Raw genomic sequence first — 21998 nt, forward strand, 5'->3', positions numbered from 1 at the left:
CAGCCCCACATCGGGCTCTGTGCTGACAGCTCAGAGCCTGGAGCCCGCTTCGGATTCTGTGTCTCCCTCTCTCTCTCTGACCCTCCCCTGCTTGTACTCTGTCTCTCTCTCTCTCAAAAGTAAATAAAAAACATTTTTAAAAAAAAGAAGGAGGATGAGGAAGAGAAGGAGAAGAGCAATTGAAATCCCTGGGCTTCACAAGGCATATCAAGCTCCAGGATGGCTTGTACCCAGTCATCTGAAGTCACTCATTCATACCCTGGTCTCAGCTGGGGATACACGTGCTCCCTAAAAGACATTCGGCAGTGTCCAAAGACAATTCTAGTAGTCGCAACCCAGGCAAGGGGTTTAAGAAACCCCAACCTATATACCGTTGCATTAAATCTTTGCAAAACCCTCTGAAGGGTAGGAAATCCGTGAGACGACTGCTTCTGTTTTACAGAAAAGAAAATCGAGCCTCATGATAAGCCAAGCGACTCTCTCCGTTCCACAGTGTGACTGAGGCACAAAGGCCAGGATGCTGCTTTCCTGTCCTAACTTCTCTCTCAAAAAGAGGGTGGGGGGGGGGGGCTCGTGGCACAGTTGTCCAATGGCTTGTGTCCTCATTTTCACTTTGAAATACTTTCTCCCTATAAATAAAAATCTTAAACAATCAAATTAGAAAGAAATGGTGAAAAGGAAAACTGAGTACTTCAATTTTGAGGGAATATGACACTTTTTACTACATCCATTCATGTATTTAGAGATATATTGAGGAGAATGTCTTCTCCATTTAGCCCCCCTGCCCCATGAGGAAAAGGGGGATTTCACCTTGATACCTGAACCCATCCAATGGGCAGGGGGTCCATGCTTCACCTGTAGGCAGAGGCACCTGGAAACTCTGAGGTGGTTGCTCAGCCTCTTACCCAGGGTCCCGAAGTTCTGGAGGCTGTTGAGAGGGACCCCAAAGGTCCCCACAACCCGCAGTGATTAGGTAAGTTGCTACCAGTAACTCTGGAGCAGCAGCCCCCCTGAGGGTGAAAGCCCCAAAGGCAAGGCGAAGGGAGGAGAACTTGGAGGGCGTCGCCCCCACACCAAGAACCCCAGGACAGCAGAGGCTCAGTCCAACCAAACAGAAGTCAACGGTCCCACATCACCAGCAACAGCCACCAGCATAGCAAGAACTGCTGAAAAACAAAGGAAAGCCAGGGCGCCTGGGTGGCTCAGTCGGTTGAGCGTCTGACTCTTGATTTCGGTTCAGGTCATGATCCCGGGGTCGTTGGATCGAGCCCTGCCTCAGGCTCCACGCTGAGCATGGAGCTTGCTTGAGATTCTCCCTCTCCCCCACTCATGAGCTCTCTCTCTCTCTAAAATACATTTTTTAAAAAAATTAAAAAACAAAGGGAAGCCAGGGATGTGTGAGCCAAGTCCTTCCCTCGCCCGACCCGACCCCAGCCCTGTGCAGGCGTTGAGACACTGAGGGCAGAAGGAGGGAGACAGGGGAGGTCCAACCTCACACTTGTGCTGAGCCCAAGCTGCACTGGGGTGGGGAAGAAAGACTTTAAATCGGACGAGGACCCAAATGATAATATCTAATGTGGTTGAAGAATGTCTACCAGAGATGAAACTTGTAAACCAGAAGTGACCGGAAGTTGTCGGATCAGACTGAGGTCGGATTAAGCCAAGCTGGTAGCAGTTACCGGGAGAAGAGCCCCCCACCCCACCCCATCCCATGGTTACACGTCATCGAGCTGGGATTTCTCAGTCTACTTTACAGGGAAGAGCATCGTGCTGAGAAACATTCAACAAGGAACACACGTGCTTATTACACAACCTCATCTCAGATGGGGCTGGGGATGTGGCTCACCTGAGACTTATAGGAGAAAATTTCCTTAATTAGATGTTGTATGAACTAGGCACCAGTCCTCCCATCGTCCTGCCACCGCTGCGAACATGCTCTGGGTCCCAACAGCTGCATCACTTAGAAACTGTGGATGAGATTTAATGTAATCAGTTCAATTACTTTGAATTGCTCAAGTTTAATTCCCTTCGAGTTGCACCACGAAGCTGGGCCAGGAAGAAACCTTCCCAGGAAAAGGAAAACACGTGCAACTATACATACAAAGACTCCAAACACACTTAACACACGTTGCTTGGAATCAAACCCAATGTTAGCATGGGGCTTCTCAACTCAAAACTATTTGTAATAAAATATTATTGCAAAAGTGTGTGACAAGAGAAAATGTAGGCAAGCTATCGATAAAGATGTCTAATTCTGCAATTCACTGCTGGGAATTTTTTTTCATGTTTATTTAGTTTTGAGAGAGAGAGGAGGATGAGGAGGAGGGGCAGAGAGCAAGGAGGACAGAGGATCCGAAGAGAGCTCTGTGCTGACAGCAGCGAGCCCGATGTAGGGCTCGAACTCACGAACTGTGAGATCATGACCTGAGCCAAAGTTGGAGACTCAACCGGATGGGCCGCCCAGGTGCCCCACTACTCGGAAATTTTGAACACTCTTGCTGAGGACTATTTGTGCATGTTGAGGCAAAAGAAATGAGACAACAGACAATATGTTCAAAAGCAAAGGATAAAAGCTAAGACTGCAGGAGGAGGTCTGACAGTGCTGGAGAAGCCACCGGAAGTGGGAAGTAGGCTCCTACATGGCCATCACTGGGGCCTCAGCCTATTCCCCCCTTCGGGCTAAGCCCTAGCAAATAGGATGGTATGAGCAGAACAATGAGCGATTCCAACAGTTATCTTAACATTATTACATAAAACGTTAGGTAGAATGTTGTAGAATATGTGCAAGCATTCATATTTGAAAGATAATTTCCCTAAAGATTTTTCCTTCATTTTCTTAGGGGGTACGCACTCACGCAAACACTCACACACAACACTCTTCTAACCTGGCCGTGAAAGCCAGGTGCCCCATGGTCTCAGGGCACCTGGGCTGGTTCACTACAAATGCTCCCACTAACATGGCAGCTCTCGGCATGTGGGTGGGAGGTGGCGGTGTTTCAGGGAGCTTCATCCTCAGTTTCAGATATGAGATGTGAACAGTCGACCTAATACGCGTTTCACATTCTAGCAAATTTGGTAAAAATTTTCAGCAGTGTCTTCATCCAGGTCCATCTGGAAGTGAAAGCAAAAATAGATATAATTTGGTCTTAAAATTAAAGGAAAATGAGATTAATAAAATTTGGATTAAAATGGGTGGTATTTAACATGTATAGGAAGGGTGGAAAGCTATAAATTGGAAAGAGACCAGCTAGTTGGGCTCCTCTAGGAATTACTGGCAAACTGAAGACATGTGATCTCATGGTCCCAACCCTGTCCCTTACCAGGTCAGCTGGGACCCTCATGAGCAGAAACGCTGACAGATCTGAGCTTTGCTGCCCGTAACGCCCTGGTTTTGGGGCAGAAGCTAACTACTGGTGCCATGACCCAAGAAGAGACAAGCCCCTATATTAAAAACACAACAGGGACCTCAGTTCTGAACTCAAGACTCATTCATAATTATCTGAGCAACTATAAGTATAAACTTCTTTCCTATTACAACTGATTCTCAACAGACATTCCTTCAGTACAGAAAATAAGCAATAATCGTTGGGGTACCTGGGTGGCTCAGTTGGTTCCGTGTCTGACTCTTGATTTTGGCTCAGGTCATCATCTCACTCTTGGATCTCATGGTTTGTGAGTTTGAGCCCCATGTCGGGCTCTGGGCTGACAGGGAGGGACTTGCTTGGGATTCTCTCTCTCCCCCTCTCTCTGCACCCCCCTCCTCAAAACAAATAAATAAACATTAAAAAACAGAGAACAAGCAATAATTGTTCAGCCATATCTACTATGCTTTTGCCCCAGAGGCAGCCCTGCAGAGGCTGTAAATGATCCACACTCAGGAAATAATTCACACTCTCTGAAATCCGACTTAGAGTGATCAGAACCCCTAGGGTGAAGGGTTCTACAGCTCACCCCCACGTTACTGTTTAAACCTACATATCACTAAAAAAAACAAAGAAAGAAAGAAAAGAAGCCTATGTTTGATAAACTAGAAATGACCATCTTATTTATACTCATCCTGGAGCTTTTCATAGGATATTGGGGTTGGGAAAGGCTTTGGGCATGAAGCAGTTCAAGCTCAGTCCCAAGGCGTAAGATGACTTCTTCAAAACAAACAGAAAATGAAAATACTCGCCTGCAGTGACTCTGCCACCAATAACCTGGGTCTAGAGTTGTTCTAGAGTTTTGGCCTGGAGTCCGGTCTAGAGTCTAAAGAGTCTAGACTCCATGTACACCAATGACCTTCCCTCGTGAGGAAGATGGGAGGTCTGAGCACCTAACCTTGCGAACCAGGGGTTTAGTTATTAGACTGATACGATTCCCTAGAAGGCATTCCCAGAGATGTTGCTGAGTGCCAGAGGAAAAAAAAAAAGAACTCTGGGCTAAAATAAGTTTGGGGGGCCACGGGTTAAACAATAAAGACAAGCGTCTCTCTCCAAAGGGACCTAAGTCTCTAACGTGCTAACGTTATGATGAATGTCTGAGGGGAAATTATGTTCCCCTAAATGATACAATCATGAAATTTTTTGTGCATAAATCATCTTCGGGTGCTGTGGTAATTTGCTAGCCGCACTTTAGAAACATTGTCTTGGAACAAAAACTAGATTAGGAGAGGTTTTTTTTTTTTCCTCAGGTCAGTCTAAGAGTCAACCAAGAGCTTGCAAATTCCAGATGATAGTAGCACGAATGACACTTTTTGTAGAGATTATTTTCCTTTCAGGTGTCCCTGCTTGCGTGCGCGCACACACACACACACGCACACACGCACACAAACGTGACAACGGCCTCACTCAAAAAATGTCTTCCGGCAAAATGACAAAAATGGTAAGAAGGCGAGGCAATGTTTGTGGCTGTTTCAGCCACTTTATATAGGTTACATGTGTTGAGCAGTAATCTTTGCTTCATTTCACAGGTGAGAAATCTGAATTCTGGATCCTGCATAGGCAGTAAATACAGAACTGGGATCAAGCCTCTTTCTGCTCACATCCCATAACCTTGCTTACTTCCACCCAAAAGCTCAACAACAATAATCGCTAACTCCAAGCACCGGGCAACCGGCACCGGTCTCGCGGAGTTTGCCATTGAGGAGAATGAACAGACCCAGAGACAAATTCAGTTAAGACTGGCGTTGTAGTCACTATTGGGCTCTGTTCTCTAACATCTATTCTACCCCGAAGGGTCAAACAAAACCAATCGTGGTGACTCTATTCTGCCTGCCAGGAACTCTTTCAGCAAAGGGCATGTGACTCGATCCTTGCCAATCAGACATGAGGAGAAGTCAGCCAAGGGCTCTGGAACAGGTCTCCCCAGTCCCAAGAAAGCAACACGGAGAAAACAGTTGTGCTCGTCTTTTAGACGCTGTCGTACCTGCGCGTGATTCCCTGAACGGCTGCCATCGTCCTGCTTGAGACTGAGGAGGAAGCCCAGGCAGTGGGGAGCAGAAGGCAGAGCTGGACAAGTGGGTGGGAGGCAGATCATAAAAGGCTTTATGTGTTGGGTGACCATATAATTTACCACCCAACCCGGAGCACTTCTGAGAGTGAGCTCGGGGATGCTACTCATAAATATGTGCCTGTTAAGGCACAAAAGGGACACATCTTCTTGCATCCGATGCCAAGGAGTGTGGGCTGTGCCTGGGTCTGGGCACTTCACAGCTTTTAAGGAAAGGAAGGCAGCTCAGTTACACCTTTCTGGCCACAGTGGGGAGAAGAGGTTCATGGAACAGGCCAAGAATTGGGATGAGGCTGGAGGCATGGTCCGTAGTAGAGAGGTGGAAGGACTGACCATGGGCATGTCATAGAGATGAGAAGGATGAAAAGTGTTTAGAAGGAAAATAACTAGGAGAACCTGGAGGCTGAGTAGCTCTGAAGGAAGAAGATGGGATTCTGAGGATGGAATCCAGTTCCTGGCATGGACGTCTACATGAAAGACGGTGTCACTTCCCAGGACTGGGGCCACATGAAGGCCACAGTCCTCACCTCACCCCGGGGAAGGCCCCGGTGACCAAACTCTGAAGACTGGGGTAGGCTGAGCTCCCCTGGACCCGCTGAAGAGGCTTGTGTGTGAGATGGCATCTTGAAGGGATTCGTAGAAAGTAAATTAGGGGTGGGGGGAAATTGTTTGTTCTGACAAAGATTAAGAACGAGAGAAAAATTTGAGGGACAAGAATCAGTTAGTGGCTCATCTATCGGACTGTCAACAAGAAAAGACTGAGGGCAACATATTGTGACGTGTCTGAGGCCCAGGACACATCAAGGAGACAAACTCTCACTTCGTGCCTGGATTTTAGATCACATGCATGCTGTGACTCTGTTCAAATCATTCCCTTTCTCCCCCAGATCAATCTGTCTCTCCCTCATTTCCTCTCCTTGTTGTCTTATCAGTTTTAATACCACTAGGGGGCCCAATTTTTATTAAGCATTCCAATGCCCGGCCGAGGCAACATATGCAATGTGGTGTTACTGGCCAGGGGATAAAATGCCCACTGCCCTATTGCTTGGGAATTCATTAACTCATTCATTTAACAAATACCTCTACTGAACACCATTATGTGATAGGTCTGTTCTTTCATCACAGAGAACAGAAAACAAGGCATGATCAGTGCATGTCCGGCCAACTTCCATGCTGTTTGTTCATGCCTGTAATCTAATCCAATAAGGACATCTGATAGGCTGGTGTTTGTCCAGAAAACACACCGCTCTCTCTCCTCCCAATTTCCCTTCCAAATCGATGACCTTATGACGCACTCTACAAGAGCCACAGAGAAAAACACGAAGAGGCTAACTGAAGTTGGCCTTGAGTGTGACCACGATCAAATAATACACAGTTTCTGTAGGCCAACGATGAGTTTTCTCTTTTCCTATTACAGCTCATCTTGCAAAAAGACCCTTCGGAGCCTAAGAAGACCTTCCCTCTTTCTGTATTCTGTCGTCAGTGCCTTCAAAACCACAGCGTCTATCGCCAACTCTCATGGCTGGTGGTGCTCAAAGCGAGAGCGGCCTTAGGATGACTCAAAAATAGTTCACCTCTTAAGGGAAAACTCCTTTCAGTTAATGAGAGCTCTCCTATTTGGTCATTCATTCAATGTGTTTTCTATTGGCTATTCTCTATAAAGTCCCCGTCCCAGGTGTTGGGGACACAGAAAACACCCATAAATAACCCTCCCTCTTGGAGCTTTTACTCTGGCAGGGACACCAAAGAGTAAGACAGTAATTATTCAATTAATGTTTTAATCACGATTATGATGAGTGCTAGGAAGGAGTACAGGGGCTAAGAAAGCCTGGAACAGGGGACCTGACCTCATCCGGAGAGATAAGGAAGGCTTCCCGGAGGGAAAGGAGACGTCGCCAAGGTAAAAGGGGAGGTGAGTTTCTAGAAGGAAGATGAACCTGAGATAAGGGCCTTAGATGAGAAGAAGCATGGGGTTAGGGGGTCCCGAAGGAAGAGCAGTGTGGCTGGCGCTTAGAGAGAAGAAGCAGAGAAAGGTCTGGAAAAGTTGTAGAGGAGGCAGTTTTCAGTTAAACAATGTTCACGTAACTTACAGTTGACCCTCGAACCACACAGGTTTGAACTGCGTAGGTCCACCTATAAGGGGATTTTCTGCGATAAATAAAGTACAGTACTGTACATGGATTTTCTCTTCCTTATGATTTTCTTAACGTTTCCTTTTCTCTAGCTTGCTTTATCGTAGGAAGACAGCATGTAATACATATAACATACCAAATGTATGTTAATCTACTGTTTATTTTATAGGTAGGGCTTCCGGCCAACAGTAGGCTATTAGTGGTTAAGTTTTGGGGGGAGTCTAAAGTTATATGTGGAATTTCAACTGCTTGAGGGGTCAATGCCCCAACCCCCGTGTTGTTGCTCAAGGGTCAACAGTACTTTGGGGGGATTCATACCACTGCTTCGAAGGCCTGCGATAATGGTGAGTGGACCAGGAGACTCAGACTTTTGCTGGAACAGGCACAACCAGAAAAGAAATAGGAACGTGTATGACTCATTCCTACCGAAGCCAAGGGAGGGAGTCTCTGGTGCTGCTCACCTAGTACCTGACAGTGAACAACCTTATAAGACCCTTATTCTTATATTTGTCATCTCTCTGGTGATTGCATGTACCTGGAAAATAAGCCAGAGGAAGGAAGTAGGACCAACTGATGAGCAGCGTCCTCGCAAGTTACTTCAGGGAAAAAAAGTCCCATCACGGCTGTCTCCTGCCCTCGGGCTTACGGAATATAACTTAGCACAGCCTGTGTCAACACAAGACACAAATCCCTAATCTCCTGGGACTTGAAAATGGGCTGGGAAGGCATGGATCTAAACAGACCCCTCAACCATAACTAATTCAACATGTGTTACAGACACCGCTTGGCATAGAATTATTATTCTGCTAGTTTTCCGAGTAAAAATGGAGACCAGTCACATCCAAAAGGCAGGTTAGACAGATAATAAAGGCCTAAGCCTTATGCCTACTGGAGCACCTCATCCTTTCCAAATTACCAGAGGACAGCAAACTACATCCCTAACACAAGCTCAAACGCCGATGTGAGTATAGATATACATATGCACGAGCATGTACGTTTATACATATGGAAATAGGCACATAAATATTCATTGCCATATTTCATCTGACCCAGGATACCATATTTTGTGACATGAACCATTATTTTCTAGTAAGAAAGAAAAAAAATGCTGCCAATTAAACTGACATCTTGTTGACTGGGAGACCCATCACAATTTCCAAGAAGTTAAAACATGAAAATGTAAGTGTTAGAATTGAAGAAACGAGGTCTATCTGAGGGTGTATATTGGGTGCGTGGCACACACCTACTTTTTTTCATGTCTGTTAACCTGTCCACAACCAAACATCATGTTAGAACATAGTCTTGGGTGATTGTCTCCTGTTGCCCAAATCATAAGAGATCAGAAAAAGATCACATCGGCACATTTCGACTGTGCTGACATTCCTTTATTCCCGCTGAAGTCCCACCGGATGCATGAAGCCTTTCCCAACGGATCGCCCTTCCCATCACTGCTGGAAGACCTGCGTTCGTACTACGCAATCCCAAACTCGATATAGAAAGTCTGATTTTCACCTCTCACCATTTCTGTTTTCAGTGGTGTTCCGGCATCAGGAATAAAGGTTCTTGCAAGTGTGTGTGTGTTGTGTGTACGAGGGGGAGGGATTACTGGGGACCACACTTTCTATCTATCCCAGGGAGTTTTAGCAAGTACATCCGTAAATACCCATGCTCTTGACTTGTTCTCCCCCCAGCGCTCTAAAATGTAAAGTGTGAACATTCCCACTAGGTTGCTTTTTAGCGTTACTGGCTCTTTTCAAAAAGAGAAAGCCTCATAAGAAAATCGATGCAAGATTTGTCACTCGGACGACAAATCTCCCCTTCAGTAAATCCTTTACTTGGTTTGAATCCAGCCACCAATTATGTTTTTATTTATTTTTGAGACAGAAAGAGACAGAGCATGAGCAGGGGAGGGGCAGAGAGAGAGGGAGACAGAATCTGAAGCAGGCTCCGGGCTCCGAGCTGTCAGCCCAGAGCCCCACGTGGGGCTCGAACTCACGGACCGTGAGATGATGACCTGAGCCGAAGTCGGACGCTTAACCGACTGAGCCACCCGGGCGCCCCTCCAGCCACCAGCTATGAAGTATTAGTTAGGAGTAGGCACTACCGAGGTAGTGGCAGAGATGCAAAGAGAAGAGTGACACTGCTCTTGGACCCCCTCCCCGGGCCAGATGAGGGCTGGAGGCTGCTCACAGAGAGGCTGTGGGGGGCAGACACCCCAACGTGCAAGCATAATGCCCTGTGATACAAGACACATATGTCACAATGCACGTGACCCAAGAAAAGTTTGGGCCATAATGGTAGCTGCTTCGGGGTGACGGTGCTGAAAAGGGTTCTGAGGCCCTAGAACTCACCCACCAATCTGTGCCACCAGAAGGCATGGCTGGGAAGGAATTCACAAACAGCACAGCTGAGCAAAGAATGACAAGTCACTCATTAACAACTTGCAACATTTTGGTCGTTGGGCCAGGGTCACGGAGAGGCAACACGGTTACTATGCTAGCATGTTTCTTGCCAGTTTGTTTGTAAGCATCCTCAAAAAGGAGAAACATTACGACAACAATAAATATATAGGAAGGACAGCAGTCTCCAGAGTGTATTCACAGGGCATTCTCGCCACAAGATGCTCTCAAAAAGGAGATCTGCGATCAAATGCATTTGGGGTGCACCGCATCGTGGGGTGGGGGGAGGGACACCCTAACATGGGATTAGCATAACAAAGATCTTGGAGGTTTCGCGGTAAAGAATTCCCATGGAAATTTCCCTTTTTTTGTTACTGTCTACCTTCCCTCCCTTCCTTCCTTCCTTCCTTCCTTCCTTCCTTCTTTCCTCCCTCCCTCCATCCTCTCCTCCTTCCTCCCTTCCTCCCTTCCTTCTTTCCTTCCTTCCTCCCTCCTTCCTTCCTTCCTTCCTTCCTTTCTTCCTTCCCTCCTTCCTTCTTCCCACCCTCTCCCTCTCCTCTCTCCTCTCCTTCCTTTCTTTCCGCCCTACTTGCTTTTATTACCAGCCAGCATTTTGCAGCAGAGTAACATTCCCACAGGACACGCTGGGGAAATAGTTTCTCCGTTGATGTTCCCTCATCCCCACATTTATATGTTCCCCCGAGCCAAGCAACCAACATGAGGGAAGCAGGCCGTTCTCGTAAGTGCTAAGTGCTCGCGATGGTAAATGCTAAGAGGCTCGCGCCGCGCGTGGAACGCTAGCTTGGAAAATCCTGCGTGGGCGGGACTAGACTGTCAGACAAAACCCTACTGGGCAGGACCCACCGGAATGGGTAGGATAAAGGCAAAGTAAACTCTGAAAACTCTTAAAACTTTCAATTTACATAAATAGCCGCTATCTTCATTTCCCAGACCTGAAATGCGTCTTCTATGATCCACAGTGAATGCACTTTTATACGTAAAACATACTCCTTATTTGCCAACAGTATGATGGGCCCCAGCAGCAGCCGCATGAAAGGAAACAGGACTCCAAATGTGGACCCCTGCACCACGGGAATAAAGGCCCTGAGGGCAGGGGGGCAGGCGCTGTGAGCATCTAGAGTCATCGGACACCCACTAAGTCATCAGTATCTGCAACTTACCTCGGCCTTTTGGCTAAGATCAAGTGTAGGAAACGTTCTCTTAATTTTCTGTGAAACGAAACATCGGGTTTGACCACCACGTACTGCGTGTCCACTCTGTGAAAGGAGGCTGCAATTTGAAAGAAGGGCTCTGATCCCCGGAATCTTCTAGTATAAAAACACTGGCAGCTCTCCGGTGCCTTTACCTAGGAAATGGCTGGGGGATGGGCCGTGTCCCCAGAAGGGGGAACTTCTGGCCCCAGAGAAGCCTCAAAGTGAGACGCTTAGCCAAGGTCCCCTCACTCCAGAAAATTCTGCCCCTATAATGAACAGCATAGCATTTTGTGTGCATAGCCACTTACTGTATTTCATATAAAGGCTTGATCTTCAGTGATACCCACAGCCAAATTGCTCTATTTTATCTAGTTTAATCGTGGGTGATTTATCTTCATTATTGATCATGTATCTTTGAAACTTATGTACTATTTGTCACCTTGGTTTCCATTCATTTTAAATCTAAATTTTGATCTATTTTTCATAAGCACGATAATAATCCTGTTACATAATTACAGACCATATGATTATACATAATTACGTGATATGATTATAACTATCATATATAACCTTACCATAATTATTTTCAGTAACAAAGTATGCTAGTCTTCATCGTCTTAACCTTAATTCTTTTCCTTGAAGTGAGGAATAGAAAATGCTGACGTTCGTGAGCTAGCCCGTGTTTGGCTTCCGCCCCGAATAAAAGAAGTCCGAGGCCTTTCTTCTTCCCTAGTCAGCGGGACAGAAGTCTGTGATCCCTTAACGCACAACCCCTACTGAGTTCCTTGGGTTGTTTTGTTTTTTTGTTTTTTGGGGGTTTTTTTTGGCTTTCAGGCTATCACAATGTCCCCATCGGGGCAGAATTCATAAAGGAAATCTAGTTCCTTGTGTGGTTAAATGAGAAGCCCCTAATATCCTCTGGGGAAGGTCAGGTAAATAGCCTTAGACTCACCATCACGGCCCTTGGCAACTCATTATTTATTTTTTACTTATTTATTTTAATAAACACTAATATAGCAGTAGCTGCTGTATGCCAGATACTGTTCTAAGCATTTTATAAATACTGACCCAGAACTTCCCCCCAAAAGAGTAATGAGCCCCACCTCAAGGAGCGCTCAGAAGAGCTGAGAGAGCTATGTTGCCATCTTATTTTTAGAACTTGCACTAAGTCCCTCGGCAAGGAAATCTCGGAACAAAAACTCAGAGTCCCCAACACATAAATCAATATTAGAAAAAGAACGAGAGCAGAAAGTCACAGCCTCGTGGGCCCCTCCCTCGTTATAATTTCATTGCACCCGCTGTTCTGACCCCTTCCAGAACTTTCTGGGAGCAAAAGTTTACCTGATGAACCCAGGGGAAACACCAAGAAGCAGTAGTTGGTGCTGGAACAATGGTTCCTGAAGTGTGATCCAGGAAACTCGGGCAGAGGGCCCACGAGGTCAAAACTATTTCCACAGCAATACATTACTGCCTTTCTACTCTTTTCTCTCACAAGAATATATAGACCCAAAGTTTCCAAAAGCTCCATGACGTGTGGCTCCACGACATCGCCCAGAAGCTGCTGGACCTCCGGCCACCTCTGCCGGTCTGCCCTGTGGGATGCCGGGTGACTCACACACAACATGAAACAAAGGGAATGAGCAGACACGCTGAGCTCACCCAGAGCTGGCCTGCCCCCAGGCCGTGCAAATTCTCTTTCCTGCGCCCGTAAGGCAGGCTCTGCCACCAGAGCGAAGGCTGACGACATGCATCCGTGCAGGGTGATCTCAGTTCACAGAGAAAGGACCAGCAAAATCTACTGGGAGCCTCAGGCCCAGTTTGCCGGAAATAAAGCCTATCCGGTAATCCCTGTGTGCACGTGACTCAAATAGTGCACACGTGGGAAGGGAAAGGGTAGCAGTGGGTTATTTATTGACCTTAGGTAAGTAGAGTCTCCTCTGTACCTTAGTCACCCCCTCTGGAATATGGAGATATCCCAGGTGCCTCGCAGGCTTGTGAGCTAATACAGATAGTCTGGTACAGTGCCAGAACAGATAGCCGTTGCTTTATTACCATTCGTTAGATACATGAGAGGCCCCAGCGAGCTTCAGAGCGTGCAAGAATGAGCTCCCTGTCAGTGGAAGGCCACGAACCCCCATTCACTGCTCTAGAATGTTCCCTCATGCCACCTAGCAACACTCGGGTTCTACCTCGTCCTCCCGGCAATCTTGCTCAAGTGGCTGCAATGTGCTTTGTGAAACGATGGTGGTTATCTGGTGGTCAGTCTCATCATCAGGAATTAAATGGTAATAAAGAGACTCTTTTGCTGTGATTTCCACATCACCGAAACAGGCCTCCCCTGTGGGCTGAAGCCACACTCAGAAAGTCAGCGGAGTATATGGAAGAGCTGGAAGGTTCCTGGCCTATGCTGCGCTGCCTGTCCTCAGGACTGAGATGAGATTTCGAGGCACCGCAGGATGACGTCCAGATGAGCTGAGATGGATGGTCAGAGTGACAAAGGGCACACAAGAAACAAAACTTTTCTTTTAATGTTTATTTTTGAGAGAGAGAGACAGAGTGCAAGCAGGGGAAGGGCAGGGGGGGATGGGGACACAGATCTGAAGCAGGCTCCAGGCTCTGAGCTGTCAGCACAGAGCCCAATGCAGGACTCGAACTCATGAACCTGACCTGAAGGCAGATGCTTAACCTACTAAGCCATCCAGGCGCCCCCAGAACTGGACCTTGAAAACCAGCTCACTTTTGGACATGTTATGGTGATACTGTGATTAATAATAAGAAATACACATTTGGTCTTCGTCCCCCATTCCTGGCACAGAGCTCCTAAAATCCTCGGAATTTCTTAAGTGAAAGGCAAGAAGAAACAACAGACACCAGAATCCAAAGAGACCTGTGGCTGTGGCTGTAGCTATGAGAGGGCACCTGCTGAGGCTGTGGCCTTCAGTAAAACATAGCCTCTTCCCAACTTTGGCCCAGCAGGGAGGGACCCAAGGAAGTAAATACTCCAATCCTCCTTTTCTCCCATCTTGCCATCTCACCTCCTCCTTCCAATGGCTAAAACCAACTGGAAGCCAGATGGCAGGGGGCTCTGGTAGATCGTTTATAATGACAGCATCTCTAGCCACACAGCAGCGTGGACCAAGGGGCCGGGTGGGTCTGGAGGTGTATACAAAGAACAAGGATGAAGAACTGCACCCCAGAGAACCCCAACATTTAGATGTCAAAGGGAAAAGGAACTTGCGAAGGAATCACTGGCAAGGTAGAAGGACCATCAGGAAGGAAAGCACCGAGTCCTGGAAGCTAAGTGAGAAAAGGTTTCGCTAAAGTAGAAGTGATCCACGGAGTCAAACGCTGCTGAAGGCTCCAGAAGATAGACTCCATGCCAAGAAGCAGTGAAGGTCATTGTTGAGGTGGTTAAGAGCTGTTTGGGTAGAGGGGTGAGAGTGAAAGTCTGAAGTGGATTTAAGAGAGGAAGGGAGGAGAGGCATTGAAGACAGACATTCAAGACAGGTCTTCTGAATGTTGCTACAAGAAGAGCAAAACACTGGAGTTGTAAGTTGCCTGGGTGAATGGAGTAAAGAGGTTTTGGTTTGACTGATTTTTGTAAAGAAGGAAAACGCTGACACATTGATTCATTCATTCCAAGTATTACTAATTGCCTATTCCAGCCTGAAAAAAATCCAATTTTTGTAGTATCCCAAGACTTTGAATCCTATTAAAACATCCATGCCCAGGGGCGCCTGGGTGGCTCAGTCGGTTAAGCGTCTGACTTCAGGTCAGGTCATGATCTCGCGGTCCGGGAGTTTGAGCCTCGCGTCGGGCTCGATGCTAACAGCTCAGAGCCTGGAGCCTGCTTCGGATTCTGTGTCTTCCTCTCTCTCTGACCCTCCCCTGTTCATGCTCTGTCTCTCTCTGTCTCAAAAATGAATAAACGTTAAAAAAAAAATTTAAAAAAATAAAATAAAACATCCATGCCCAGCAGCATTTCTCATCATAGAAATGTTCCTTTCATAATATGCAATACCCATTCCTCCCCCATTCACCCTATTCCACCTCCCCTCGTGTTTTGCCACCACGATTTCCTACCTCAAGGACAAAACGAGGCAGAAAAGTGAAGACTTTCACTCCAAGGATACATCTAGACTATAGAAGTTACCTTGAAAAGAGGCCAGAGAAAAATGCTTTCCTGTCCAGCGTAGGATCAAGCAGGATTCCAGCATTTAGTTGTGCATAGTGTAATCTCCAAGTTGTAAACGGAACACAAACGTGGTATTGTTAGCTGCAACTAGTAAGACAAGATTAGGCCCCTCCTCCCAAACAAGGGAAACGCACTATTCTTTTCCAAGGAAAAGAAGATAGAGGGCGTGGTGTCCAGTATCCCCAGGGTCAACTGTCTACCTTCTATGCAGATACATTTGCTCTATCTTGCGGAAGGGACCTCCCCTGAAGGGAAATTGCATATAGTGTGCTGCCCTGAGAGATTTAATGTAGGAGTTAGAAGTACAGAATCTGGAAACTAGACTGGCCGGGGTTGAACCCTGACGCTATTGCTTACTAGCTCTATACCTTGGGCAAGTTACCCTCTGCCTCGTATGTAATACGTGAATAATGATGGTGCCTACCCCATAGCGTTAAAATCACCAGAAAAATACACATCGCATACTTAGAGCTGTACCCAGTACCTGGTTAATGTTATTTAATTGTTTAACATAGCTTTCTCCAAGACTGTCTCTGAGCTCATGGGCACCATTTAGGGGCCGCTGGGTGGAAGGCAGTGTCTCTTCCCGGAGGTTGGGGTGCCTGGAAGGCTGAGGATTCGCTGGGTGTGGCCAAGGCGCTCTCAAGCACTAAAGAGCTGTTCTAGTTAATACAGGGTATAGGGAAATACAGTCAGTGCTGTGTAATTTTAATTAAACCCGTTAAATCTAGCACCAGCATAGACTGTAAGTGCCGGCTTCCAAAAGTAACAAAATGTATCGGTTAATGTCTAAAGCCCTGCCTCTTCGTGGGCCTGCGCTGGAAAGGCAAATGAGCCAAACATCCAGAAACAGAGTCAACAGGATGAGGCACTGGAGTTCTGGTGGTCTTTGATCCCATCCATATTCGAAAGGTAAATGATTCTTCCCTCCAATCGGTTAGTCGCCCAGCAAGAACTGACAGAAGCCAGCCAGTGCGCTCCACAAGCTCCCTCCCCCCAGTTCCTGTCCCACTTGATCATTAGATCTAAATAGAAGATAATCAGATCTCCTCTCCGCGGAGAGAAGGGTACACGGCACACAACTGGAAACCATCCCGGATCCCCGGGGTCAGGACCACCGGCTCCCGTTCTGAGCGGAGTCAGAGCTGGTCGTGCCCATCACGCCTGGATCACTGCTTGGATCTGCGTGGCGGCGGGACTCCGGTTGCTGCTGAATCTGATTGATTCAACTGCACGTTCGCTGAGCCCTCTCCCCCCACCCCCCGCGGGGCGCCATGGGGCGAGGGTGGGGGGGGGGGCGGCGAGCTTAGGGGATCGGGTAGCCACCGCCCCGGGTGGAGCCGGCAGGTGCCTCCGGTGGGGTCCGCGGGAGGGCGCTCACCCGCTCGCCCCTTGACCAAGACCACCCTCCTCCACCGCGCGGCGGGCAGAAGAGCGAGCACCCAGCGGGGGGGCCACAGATTCCCAGAGTTGATTTCCACCCGCGACGACCCCTGCGGCCCGGCCCACAGCGCAGCCCCGGGTCCCCGGCACGCTTGCCCTCCGTGTCCCGCGCCACTCCCGGCGGGAGGGCGACCCCTACTGGCCGAGACGCGCGGCGGGGCCCCTTGGGCCACCTGGCTCCCAGGCTGCACCTGTGCGTCCCCCGCCACAGACTCCAGCTGTTCCAGAGCTTTTTTCCCCACGAGCTAACATTTTGAATCCTTGTTTCATTTGTTCTTTCGCTTCCTTTTGAATGTAAAAATCGAGCCAGTGTATCATTTTCGAGTTCACGTTCCAATTCCCTCCATTGCCACGACACTCCTAATTTCAGTCGCCTTCCAGAGAACTCTCCATTTGTCTTTCTTTGTTTCCAGGCGGAAGGGGCAAGTAATCTGGGTTTTGGTAAAGAATTATATGTACTATGACAGGATATGTAATTTCATGATGTAGAAGAGGTGATCCCCTTCTACCGCCTGTGGTTAAAACTGAACATCTATAAAATATTTCAATTTCTTCCCGTCACTTTTTCTCTGCTACTCAGGGCCGTCTTCCCAAATATCCACCCTCAGAGAGGTGGCAAGGGCCGTGTTGGATACCTGGGGACAGAGAAATCTGAGCCAACCATTTAATATCCTCGAGATTTTTTTTTCTTTTTGAGTAATACATGTTGGCAATTAAAGATAAAATATATAAACTACAAAGTCAGTGCAAGAGAAACTCAGAGAAAAGCCCCTGTCTAGTTTATCTTCCCAGAAAAACCAGTCACTGTCACAAAACCCTGGTTTCTTTCTGTCCTTCGAGATTCTGTGTGTGTGTGTGCATGTGTGTGTGTGCGCGCGTGTAACACAAATGGAAGCAAAATATACACACTTCACAGCATCTCTTTATTCACTTAATAACATCAACCCATATATACCTCCTTACAGTCTTTCTACTTAAGGATTTTTAATCATTTTATTACTTTAAATATTTTCATTACATTTTTACGGCTATGACATCGTTCTTTACCCAGTACCCTCGTGGCTAGATAAAGATGTTTAAGTTGTTTCTACTCTTTTGCTGTTACAGGACCAAAAAAAATATGCTGCAATGAATGTTCTTGTCTAAAATCCTTGTCTGCAATTCCGAAGCCCGAACAGCTTTAAAAAATGCAAGTGTCTTCAAATTTTTGGCACGCTCATTTGGCAGCTAAACTATAGCTTGAACCAATGTAAGGCTATTTATACTCTTTATACTACTTAATGTGAATTCATATATCTTTTTGCTGACATGTTACTGGGTTTCATTACAGGTTGTTATCCCAACTCCCACTGGAGTTGTTGCAAAAAAAAAAATACTGTGTTGTATGCACAGACTTATCTTTCTAAAATGCAGGCAATTTTAAGTTCTAAAGCACATTCAGCACTAACGGTTTTAGAGCGGTGATGGTAGCCCTGTATAGATATCTTGGTACATACTTATGAGTTTGTATCTTCAGGATACATTTGCAAAAGTAGAGTTGCTAATGATATGTGCACTTGAAATTTTGACAGACTGTCAAATTGTTCTTCAAAGGGGCAAACGATTTACATCACAGACAGGATTAAATAAAAATGCCTGTTCTTTCACCCCCATACAAAACCTTTCCGAAATTTGCTAATGTGATCAGTGAAAAGATAGTAACTTGCATAGTTTTGAGTTCATTTTATTATGGGTGAGATTAAGCATCTTTAGAATTCATCCTGATTTTATGTACTTTCTTTAAGTATTAGGTTAATTACACCATTGACTCTCAACATGTGTGCCAAATATTTTTTTCCCAGTTTGTGTTTTCGTTTGGTTTTATGATAATTTATTGTACAGATATAATTTATTTTGTAATTAATTATATTTATTCATCACTGCTCCAACTGGAATTTAATTTGATGTAAGGAATTGTTTGCCTGCCATAACAAATTGTCACAAAGTTAGCAGTTTAAAAAATGTATTGTCTCTCGATTGTGTAAACCAGAAATCCAGCACGGTTGATATTAGAATCAGCACAGCCTGGGGGCACCTGGGTGGCTCAGTCGGTTAGGCAACCGACTTCAGCTCAGGTTATGATCTTGCAGTTCGTGAGTTTGAGCCCTGCGTCGGGATCTGTGCTGACAGCTCAAACCCTGGAGCCTGCTTCAGATTCTGTGTCTCCCTCTCTCTCTCTCAAAAATAAATGAATATTTTTAAAAAATTAAAAAAAAAAAAAACCCAGCACAGCCTGATTCAGAGTCTCACTGGGCTAAAATCAAGGTATTGGCCAGGCAGGATTCTAGCTCCTTGCACAGGAGGTCTGAAGTCCCTCTTTTCCTGGTGTTTGTCAGGTAGGGGACCAACCTCGGCTTCTACAGGACACCTATCCTCTCCAGTCACATGGCCCTTCTCACAATATGATGGTTTGTTTCTTGAGCAGCCACAGACTCCCATCTACTCTAGCTTCGGTCTGACTTGAGCTCTATTTCTCTTCTGCTTATAAAGGCTCATGTGTTTACACTGGGCCCACTTCAAAATTCTGGGATCATCTCCCTATCTGAAGGTCAACTGTGCCCAAAGACAACGCAACCATGAGAGTCACTCTGGGCAAAGATCATGGGGCACGTTTTGAATTCTGCCTACCACAAGCAATGCAGAACTCCAAAACAACTCCAACTTCTTTCGATTGTTAGGCAGTTGTCCCCAGATTATCTTGAAGAAACCACTGACACCAATTTGTTTGGTTGTTCGAAATTCGGAGGTCTGGACAATTCAGGAATTTGATGATCTGAGTGGAACTCAGCCCATACCTTTCGGCCACCTCAACTCCTCTAGGAGCAAGAGATCAGTATTTGTCAATTCTAAAACTCCCGGAAGTCAGAATAGTCCCATTCTGGGGCCAGTCCCGCAGACTCCAGATGAAAGGTCCAGGGCTCAGTGGTGCCACGTGAGGGAAGAAAGAGTGGAAACTCAGGTGTGTGGCTGTTCCATGAAGAGCTCACCCCTATAGAGATGAGGGAAGGGTCTGGATCTTATAGGTTCAGTGCTCATTAGACTCTGGGAGTGACAGCCAGAGAAAATTGAGCCCCGGGGGCTTCAAGGCATTGGAGCACTGCTGGCAGCCCCCCCCCTCCGCCCCCCGCCATCTACCACCCACCCCGCACCCTGCGGGAAAGACCTAGTTGCTTGTATTTCCAGAGACTTGGCTTCAACTTCAACTTGGCCTCCACTGAAAAAGTGACCCTCAAGCGGCTGCAGCCTTTGAACAGCTGAGCAGTTAAAAATGACAGAGAAGCCAGGACAGCATTTGGGAGGATCGCGAGGTCATTTACTCAAGCTGTTAAATTGTTGTATTTTGTAAAGGATAGTTGTCATCACATCGTCCTTCTGTCCACATCTCCATGTGTGCTTCCAAGAACTCCAGTGCTCTCGTCTTGACTTTTGTTTTGTTGTTGTGGATAGTTTGGTTTCTGGACACTTGGCAGGACAGCCTGGTCGTGATAACCCTATTCCTGTACAGTCTTTGATCCAGTCCCTTACTAACAATCTGCCAGCTCTCTCCCTGGCTGGCTATTTGCTATCTTCCTCATCCATTTCTACTCTGAACTTTAAAATCCAGCTCTGATCCCCTCCTTGTGCCGGAATTGTCGTAGATGACCGAGAATGAAATGACTTACCCTTAACTCGTTATAACGGATTTCTCTGTAAATCTCTCTGGAATGAGCTTGCCTCCAGTTGTAAGCAGGGAAAAAATAAGTACTGTCTTGAAATCAAATACTCCCTCCTTTCTTTTCCTTCCCTCCTATTCCTCGTAGCTATTCTTTTCAAATCCCCACGCATCCAGCCAAGCTCAGAACTAAAGCATGTGATGGGATTTTTTGTATTGTTTTTTATTTATTGGGGTTTTTTTTAATATCTTATAATCTTACTCATAGGCCACAAATAAAAAACCATTTTCCCTTTCTAAAAGTCTCAGAAATGAGAAAATACATGCTTGTGAATAAATATGCTTTCTTTTCAATTACAGAATGTAAATGTTTACAAATGGAGATCCTTTTGTAATCAAAGACATAGAGAATATAGCATCAGTCCAGTTGTTAAATAGAATGGGATAGAGTTACTTCCTAGCCTAAGGAAGAAAGAAATCTGTATATAGCCTATATCTAAAGTTGTACCTATGACACCTATCCACAGGTAAACTCATTTATGAATCACTAACAACAACAACAACAACAACAAATGTGGTTCTTAAACATCAAGAGTCTCTGGGGCTTTTCTTTCCCACTACAAACCCTCTACAAAGCTTCCCAGAATTCCTGTCCTTGAAGCAGGAGTCAAACTGGATAGCAAGGAATAACCCCCAGGAAGACTGAGATGGGCCCTCTCTAATCCAGTATTCTACCGTCCATCATCAACAGACCCTTGTCTGTATTTCATAGCAATAAAAAACATGATTTATCAGATAATGGAAAGAACTCAGATTTTCAGGTGCCAGGTAAGAAACATGCGTTTTGGGGGGTAGGGGAGGTGGGGTGGAGTTTCATTACTAGGAATAGAGCTCACTCTGCACTCAAGTTGTTCTTACTACTTTTTCTTTTCCACAAGAAGGAATCGTATCGCACAAAGTGTTTTGAAGGTGGCAGTAACAGCAGAAAGAACCTCTGTAAATTCTGGCTTGGTATTCCCAACACCATTCCACAGTAAGAGAGTGAAACCAAGGAGCGCCTGGGCGGCTCAGGCAGTTAAACGTCCGATTCTTGATTTCAGCTCAGGTCATGATCTCGCGCCTGGTGGGATCGCCCGGTGTCAGGCTCCTTGCTGACAGCATGAAGCCCGCTTGGGATTCTCTCTCCCTCTCTCTGCCACTCCCCCACTCACGCTCTTTCACTCTCTCTCAAAATAAATAAAAAACATTTAAAAAATCTTTAAAGAAAAAAAGAGTGTGAAATCGTCATATAGTTCGTTTCTTTTTTAATATGGCTACAATAAAACAGTCGATTAAGGCTATAAAACAGAAATAGCAAGGAGCAGGATATTTTTATCCAAATAAATGTTTGTTTAATCAATTGTTTATATATTTACTTATGTGACAAGTACTTAT

General features: G+C 46.2%; 2 long non-coding RNA genes across 4 annotated transcripts in view; one reads left to right on the top strand and one right to left on the bottom strand.

The window, feature by feature from the left end:
• Positions 1–9785, bottom strand: part of LOC122212194 — a 31140-nt gene extending 21355 nt beyond the window's left edge. For 2 of the 3 annotated variants that reach the window (XR_006199051.1, XR_006199052.1), the window contains exons 1-3: positions 5407–5482; positions 2886–3111; positions 1847–1967 (exon numbers count right to left, since the gene is read on the bottom strand). This is a non-coding gene — a long non-coding RNA (uncharacterized LOC122212194). Of the gene's footprint in view, positions 1–1846; positions 1968–2885; positions 3112–5406; positions 5483–9726 lie in introns of those variants that run through there. The other variant, XR_006199053.1, reaches the window with a different exon arrangement.
• Positions 9786–16260: 6475 nt separating this feature from the next.
• On the top strand, positions 16261–21664 carry LOC122212121. The gene is made up of 4 exons (XR_006199006.1): positions 16261–16342; positions 17981–18122; positions 21092–21392; positions 21506–21664. It is a non-coding gene; the product is annotated as an uncharacterized LOC122212121 (long non-coding RNA).
• The last annotated feature ends 334 nt before the right edge of the window (positions 21665–21998 follow it).

The sequence above is a fragment of the Panthera leo genome, chromosome F3 (assembly GCF_018350215.1).
Source record: "Panthera leo isolate Ple1 chromosome F3, P.leo_Ple1_pat1.1, whole genome shotgun sequence".
Taxonomy (NCBI): domain Eukaryota; kingdom Metazoa; phylum Chordata; class Mammalia; order Carnivora; family Felidae; genus Panthera; species Panthera leo.